The sequence below is a fragment of the Gouania willdenowi genome, unplaced genomic scaffold (genome assembly GCF_900634775.1).
Source record: "Gouania willdenowi unplaced genomic scaffold, fGouWil2.1 scaffold_141_arrow_ctg1, whole genome shotgun sequence".
Classification (NCBI taxonomy): domain Eukaryota; kingdom Metazoa; phylum Chordata; class Actinopteri; order Blenniiformes; family Gobiesocidae; genus Gouania; species Gouania willdenowi.
Window position 1 is genome coordinate 14,745 of NW_021144890.1, and position 8,695 is coordinate 23,439.

General features: G+C 33.8%; 1 long non-coding RNA gene across 1 annotated transcript; it reads right to left on the reverse strand.

The window, feature by feature from the left end:
• Positions 1–694: 694 nt before the first annotated feature.
• On the reverse strand, positions 695–3,980 carry LOC114458586 (uncharacterized). Its single transcript, XR_003673071.1, has 3 exons — positions 3,918–3,980; positions 2,022–2,168; positions 695–1,188 (listed from the first exon to the last, which is right to left on the reverse strand). It is a non-coding gene; the product is annotated as an uncharacterized LOC114458586 (long non-coding RNA).
• Positions 3,981–8,695: the final 4,715 nt, after the last annotated feature.

Genomic DNA, 8,695 nt, shown 5'->3' on the forward strand with positions numbered 1-8,695 from the left:
AGTGACAATGAACATATTTAGATATAATAACAATTTATTACTAAAACTCTACTGAGTGGTAACTACATTTCTCATATGTATTCATCTTTGTGAGTTTGAATCCTAGAAAGTCATTCAGATTTGGGATGGAGCTCATTGATTACTACAGCTCCTGAGGCCCCCTCAGGTGATTCATGTGGGTTAGATGGTGCCCGCAGGCACCATGTTGGTGACCCCTGGGATAAATCATGGAAAATCTATTGAGCCCATCTAAAAGATATCAGGTCACAAATATTTTGTTAATATTTTTTTATAAAAATAACAATTAATTAATTCATGTATTTATTAAATTACTATTATTTTAGTAATTAACCATTTCGATTCCATCTTGGGAAATCAATCCTTCTACTTAATCTATTGCGCCTATGTAAAAGACATCAGGTCACAAACATTTTGGGTAAAAATGTCATAGTATTTTTGTGGGAATAAGAATATATATATATTTATTTATTTTCTATCATATTAGTAATTAACAATTAAAAAAGTTACTTGGGAATGATTTACCACCTTGATTTTGTCAGATGGACTTTATTCCTTAAAGTTGCCTCACCTTCACTATAGCAACAGCAGACTGCACTAGATTATTAGATTATCATCATTTTACACAAACTTCAGATGCATTACGATGTAGCAATGAACTGCTAAATGTAAAAATATATTGATGCCGATAGGAACACAGGTAATTTATTTCAAATACATGAACACATTTTCAAATTTAATGCAAAAAGTGAATGCACTACAAGAATATGAACAGATAACTTATATAACAATATGAAGAAATAACTTATTAACAATAACTGTGTGTGTGTGTATGTGTGTGTGTGTGTGTGTCACACAGGACATTTATTTCAAATACATTAACATGTTTTCAAATTTAAAGCACTATAACAACATGAACAAATAACTTATTAACAATAACTGTGTGTGTGTGTGTGTGTGTGTGTGTGTGTGTGGTTTTATTCCTCCTGATCTTCATCCATAACAGTAGCGTCGATGATTTCCCCTTCCTTTGTGACAATAACGACTGTTACTGGGCTCCGGTCCAGAAGATCATCAAACGGATTCCACATTTTTTCAGGGATTGTGATTTCAGTTTCATCCTTGAGCGTTAAAATTGACAATCACCTCCGACTTGGACACTTCTTCTCCCTTAAGAAAAGAAGACAATCACACCGTTGTAGTACAGTCAGAACAAAAATCCAAAGCAACACAAAACATTTGCAGTTTACAGTTATTAAGGGACTTGCTTAACATCCCACAGTGATGGCCTGGGTTGGATTTGATGATTGCCATCCCACTTCCTTAATCCTTACATCATCACTCTCCTATTGTGAAACACACATCAGTCTAAAACCAACTCATCTTGGACCATTGTAGTCCACCATTTTTAATAGTAAATGATCTCCAAGCATGTATCTCCCTCTGAAGTCTCTCTCTTTCCTTCTTTCTCATGGTGTTCTGACTGCACAGCTGATATTTTCTGATTTTGATTCAGTTAGTGAAATGCTCATGTTTGATTGAAAATATACTTGCCATGAAACAATCCTTATTGTTTCATGGCACAGGTGGTAGTGGGTCGACTACTGATCGAGAGGTTGGGGGTTCGATCCCAGTACCTGACTATGTGTCGAAGTGTCCTTGGGCAAGACACTGAACCCTAAGTTGCTCCCAGTGGCAGTCCTGTCCCACTGGTGTGTGAATGTGAGTGATTGGGTGAATGAGCTGATATGTAAAGCGCTTTGAGACTGCTTCAGTGTGGTGATAAAGCGCTATATAAAATCAAGTCCATTTACCATTTACCATTTGTTGCAATGTAAATAACATTGCATCAAATAAGGATTGTACATTTAAGTTTGACTTTACTATATGTATCTCACCATTTTAGCTCTGCTGTTATTGTTATTCAGTTTTTTTTTCATCTATTTTTCTTTTCAGTGTAAAATCATGTAAAAGGGATCAAAGGTTATTTTTTCAATGTTTACCTTCATACTAGTATGGTTACTTGTATGAAGCCTGAAGCCATAGGTTCCCGTCGAACCTTTGAGATGGGTTAATGTGACTTTCACATTGAGCTTCAATGGTAGGATGGCTGCCTCCCTCCACATTACCACGTCCACCTCCTGAGCACCCTGTAAATGAATAGAAATATACCAATGTAAAATACATGAAAATAACTCAACATATTTCATTGTGTGCAAGAAATGTAATAATCATGTACGTGAGTGTGTGTGTGTGTGCGTGCATGTTTGTATGAGTGTGTTTGTAATGTGTGAGTGTGTTAATGTGAGTGTATATGTTTCTGTGTATGTGACTGTTTGTGCATGTGAGTGTGTTTCTGTGTATATGTGTGAATGCTTGTGTTTCTGTGCGTATGTATGTGTATGTGAGTGCGTGCGTACGTGTGTGTGTGTTTCTGCCCAGAAGTAAAATTGAATTTTTTTAATTTAAAAAACATGTGAGAATCTACTCAGAAAACATAAAGCTTACCTTCTGACATATTTTGGCTTTCCTCATGGGAGTTGGGTATATATATATATATTATAATTAATTAATTTAATTATTTAATTATATTATAAATATATTAATAATAAAATGCAGATTTTTAAAAAGGAAAATAATTTACTATAATGTGCATTATACTGTTGTCATGTTTATACTCACCTTCAAAAATTAAGAATTAAAAAATTAAATTTAGATTTTATCTAAACAAATTATAAAACGTCTATTTAAGAATTACATGTTTTATTGTGTAAAGTTCTGTCATGTGTTAAAGGTCTCAGACTGAAGACAAATAAACTAATGAAGTTCCTGTGTAAACAGGAGAAAACATGAGGAAGACGACAGTACGTCTGTTCAGAGCAGCTTCACTCAACATTCTCTTTTATTCATCAATATTTAAAATGAATTCATTTTCATGGACATAACTTTTTCATTTAAATGTTCACCTATTTGCACTACTCATCAATGCACTACTGCACTATTATCTTATTATTATTATTATTGTATTCTTATTTTATTTCATTATTATTATTATTATTACTATTATTATTATTATTATTATTATTATCTGTTATTTTTTATTTAGTTTGCACATATTAGTCTAACTACTCTTATATTTATGTTTATACTTCTTTTTTCTTTTTCTTTTTCTCTATTTTATTTATTTTTCTTTATTCTAGTTGATTGTTATTATTTAATGTTATACTACCTGAGAGAGCACAGGTCACCAAAAGAAATTCCTCGTGTGTATTCATTCACCCCTGGCCAATAAAGTTGATTCTGATTCTGATTCTGATTTTTACTGACTGTCTTTTCTCTGTATAACATCATTTTCAGTCACACAATAGACATATGTACACAAATCACCATTACCATATTTCTAAGTGTGAACAGTGTAAAACTGCATAGATGAACTTTCTTTCAGCCATTAAACAGAATTTATTTCTTTCAGCCCTTAATTACTTTACCTTTAGTTCAAATATACCTCAGGTAAACCATCAAAATAATATCAAAAATAAACATATTTATCTGTGTTTCCTTGTTAAAACAACTACAAGCTTTTATATACTTTTATCATTCAACATGTTTAACAATGACTATAACCTAATAATATTCACATTTACATTTTTACCAGAAACACAATATTTATTACTGAGTGAAATGTACTGGAGCAATAACTTAAACCAGACTCTTATTTTGTAGTAACCACAAACACATTACGATCAGCAATGCCATCTTGGCCTGCACGTAACACAGTTTAAAAGTACCTGCTTCTTAACAAAAACATTCTTTAACTACCTTTCATTTATGTTTTAGCTTGTCTTTTAGTGTTAAACCACATTCTTACACATGTTGACATGTTTTCAAGCTTCACAAACCTGTGTAAACAGGAGAAAAGATGAGGAATACGACAGTGTGTCTGTTCAGTACAGCATGACTCAGCAAACTGAGGAAACAACGAGTTCACTAACAAAGAGAGTTCATGAAAGAAACACTGCACCACACTGCCTCCTACTGGTAAAACTGAGATATGCAGTTTGTTTTAAATTGAAGCTTTGTGTCCTTTAACACAGTCATTAACCAACTGAAATGACTCATATTACAGAGAGTTAAATAACTCTTAAAATAAAACATTAGCCAAATACAAACATAAAATAAAAAACACGCATTGTTTTCCCTCTTTCTCACTGTACTGTGTACTGGCCCATGTCCCATTGTGTGTAAATATCTCCTATTATTTATTACCCCGTTTATTTATCTGCTGCTGCTGAAACACTGCAAATTTCCCCTGCAGATGTTTGGAGTTTCCACATCTGTATCCTCAGCTAAAAGTTGCACTTGTTTTATCTTGTGAGATGTGTAAGAATTTGAAGATGCAAGATACTGTGTTGTTGTTATTTCTTGATGTTAATATATTTTATTTTAAACTGTTTTTAAGTTTCCATTTACATGATCAATATAAATGAACTCAAATTAAATTAAACATTACTCTATATCACTTTAACTGTATATAATTTATTACACTGCATTGTCTTCATTAAGAAGGTAAATAACTTCTATTTTTAAAAGAAAAATGAATTAATATATATTTTGTACAGTCACTGTGATTTATGGCACTTAACGTATTTGTATATTATGTACATTATATTAAGAATTGTATTCTTTTTTATTTATTTGGGAAAACTGTAATAAAAAACGTATAACCACTGGGGAGGGTAATTTACATGTACTGCAGTATTGTTGGTGGTCTGCAGCTAGAATCTGAGGTGGGTAGTGACCCCCCTTTAGGGGTGACTTTGATCCGGCTGTGTTCCAGGATGGAGAACAGGACAACCTCTCTCCAGAGGACCAAGGTGACCCTGGTCCCATCCTATAAAGAGGATGATAGCAGTGGTAAACATCTATTGGTCAGCTGATGATATGTTTTACATTGTAAATGTACATTAAACAATAGTTTGTTCCAAACAAGTCATTTGATTGGACGAAAGACATTCCATGAGTGCTGATATAGAATAACAATAGCACTGAGACTTTTTACACACGTTATCACTCCTCTGTTCAGGCTTTCTAATAACATTAGTCAACTGTATCAGTGTTAGAAAATGTTTATCTGTTGCCTAGCAACAGCCTCGTCTCCCTTCCAGATGTGGACCTATTTGTTTTGGAGGAGCCAAATAAATGATGAAATACATAAATACATAATTTGTTGTCACTTAATACTGTTAACTAATAAAATGCACTTGTAGAACTGTTGTATAAAAGTAATATCACACTGTAAATCATGCTGTTGTGCTGAATATCAGCACTGGTGTGATTTCAGCACAACAACACGGCCTCTTGTGTAAAATTGTTTAAGTGATAAATAGACAAATATAAATAAGGACAACTGTACTTTGACTCTTACCAGTGAGAGAACAGGACACGTGCTGGGTGGTGGTGGTGTGTATTAAGTGTGTTTTTTAACCTAAAGGGTGAAAGTTCTGTGATGTGGTCGTACGTACGTGCTGTGAATTCTTTGTTAATGCCATGCTTTTGTGTAAGTGTCTAATCTATCAGAGTGTTGTACTGATGTAGGTATAATAAATACTATCTACAGTCATTAGGACCTCCTACAAAGTCCAGCAGAAGAGCTGACCTACTCCAGGGTCAGCCTTCTATGACACACAGTCCTGCCGTGCCCCTCCCTCATCCTGATGGGATCCACCAAACAAAGAACATAGGGAGATGTTAGTGTCATGTAGAGTCCTACTTTCAGACTGTGGTGAGTGTGTGAGGATCAGTGTACTGTGAGACCCTCTACTGTCATGTTTACCATCACCACAGTGAGCACACCTGTTTGGCTCTGCACTGGAGCAATGTGGACGTCAGGAGAGGGGGGTCCTCATTCTCTAGTGCGGTTGACACATGGCCCATTCCCCATTAAAGTGTGGCCCTTCATATAGAAGGTATTCTCTGCAGTTATCTGCTGGTAACTGCAGGGAATAAGTGAAAAAAAGAGGTAGTTTAAGTTGTAAAAGTTACAAGGTCATGATGAACCAATTACACAGTCATAAAATAAAGTCACATCAATGAACTGACAGTGACTGGTTCACATTTTATATCACACATTTATGGAGACTTTTTCTCTAAAATGAGTGTTTTGATCATGTTTGTTTTACAAATACAGAGTAGCCAGTATTAGTGCACAAAGTAACAATAAGTGCAGGATCAGATATTTATATACTGCATTTTATATAGATTTATATTTGACAAAGTGAAAGTATAGAATACAGTTGTATGACATCATGTGTGAGGTGTTAATGTAATATATATAATTATTTAAGATCATTCTGCCTCTTCCTGAACTGTACATCTATTTTAGAGATATTATGTATAGATTATTTTAAATGTGCAAAATAAATAAATAAAAATAGATTAATTACATTTTATAAAATATGTTTAGTAATTATTTTAAAAATGGCAGTGGGCTGACAAAGTATGATTTTTTTATTTTATTATTATTACATGTTTAATTTATTTTAGAACTTACATTTATTATTTTTAAATATCTGTATTTTTTATTTTATTTTCATTATTACTAGACATTTCAGTCATTTCCAGGTGACCCCAATGTTGAAAAACCCCTAATGTAACCACCACAGAGGAGCAGTGGGCTGCTAAGGTGTAAAATTGTTGTTGTTTTTTGTCTTTTTATTGTGGCCACCCTGAGGCCACCCTGAGGCACACCTGTGCAATAATCATGCTGTCTAATCAGCATGTTGATATGACACACCTGTGAGGTGGGAGGGGTTATCTCTGCTCACTAACACACATTTACACGCATTTGTAACAATATCTGAGAGAAACAGATCTTTAATGTTTATAGAAAATGTTTTAGATCTTTGAGTTCAGCTCATGAAAAATGGGAGCAAAAACAAAAGTGTTTATATTGTTGTTCAGTGTGTGTGTATATATATATATATATATAAGTATTGTTCAGTGTCAATGAAAAAAATTGGAATAGCATTTTGTTATTTCATTATTTAATGGTTATTTATAAGAAATGACAATATACTGAAGTTAAAGTAAAAACATGTTAATAAATATATGATTGTTTTTAACCCCAGCTGAACTGATAACCTTATTAACCATTTATTAGTAGTTTTAACCCATCAACATGAATAGTTTTTACCCATTCTTGGGTAAACATTTTGACCCAGCATGGTGTGTATGTGGGGGGCAGTGGCTGCCTCTCACCTTAGAATCTTGGAGACGTCTGGGGGGCTGCTCGGCCCTGGCGGGGGGGGGGTCTGGGGCTCTTTCTGCTAGCCTGGCTGCATCTTCAGGCCTGGGGCAGTGCTTGGGTTTACAGTAGCGGTTCCTGCACAAACATTGGTCTACAATGTACTGGCCTTGGACTGTGGGATAAAACTGGTACTGGGCTTAACTTTAGACATGTTGATCCTAAATACCTGTTTTAGGTTTTACCACTCACTCCTTCTCTCTGTACACAGCCACCACTTTTATAGCTAAGCTCCACACTGGTCACCAGACTGGTTTGATTACACAACACCATACGCACAATATACACAACTATAACATCACATCTCACTCTCACTTTACAATAATCAGCTCTTCTCCACCCTTTCCATTTTCTACCTTGACTCCCTCTTCCCTGTTCCCTTCCCCCCATCTAAGTGTAACACTGCCCTTTCTTTTTATGTCCTCCTTTATAAAGTATGTCTTACCTTTCCTTATAGGGAGGGCTGGTGATGGTCACATTATACAATAAAATAAATTATTTTATTTAATTACACTAACAAAACATGCATTGCCGTCTATGAAATATTGCATTTCTTGTAATGTTGACCTTTAACAGCATGTGCAGACAAAGAGAAAAACAAATAGTAATGTTATGTCAAATCTGGAAGTTTTGTTTTTTTTCACAAAATATGAATGTCAATAGAAAAACATTTTAGTCATAAGTATTTAAATTAAAAACAGTCTTTGATGAGCCAACACATCACTATCTATGTTTTATCAGTATCTTGTTTTTGTGCAATGCTTTACTGTAATAATATTAATAATTTGTATTTGAAACCTGTTACTAAAATATTTAAATCAGCTTTTATTTACTTGTTTGTGTAATTTTATATGTGTATGTGAAACACTTGTCAAAATTAAATAAAATGTCTAAAAAAATTATTTTTACTCATGTTTTCTATTTATGTAAAGCATCTTTGTGGATAATGTATAGACCATTATGTAAGTGTTTGAAATTATTCTGATAATAATAATATAACAATAATGCAAATATCAGTTGCTTGATATATAAAACACCATATAAGGGGGGGCAAAAGAAAACCTGTCCTAGAGCACCAAAGAGGCTAGTGTTGTCATTGTGTTAGTGGCTAGTGGTATTATAACATGTAAAATAAATATATTTACTGTCCTCAAAATAGATGTAATTGTTTTAGCAAAAGTGTGAAATTGTAGAAGTTCTAACATCCATTGTTCCTCACACCAGCCTCACAGTAGATAGTCAGTCACCAGATTATCTGGATACTATTTGGACTGTAACACTGTTAAGATCACCTACACCATAAAACAATGAACTTTAAACGTGATCAGCTTTCATCCTCATTTCACATCAGGGCCAGACATATAAAATATTTAT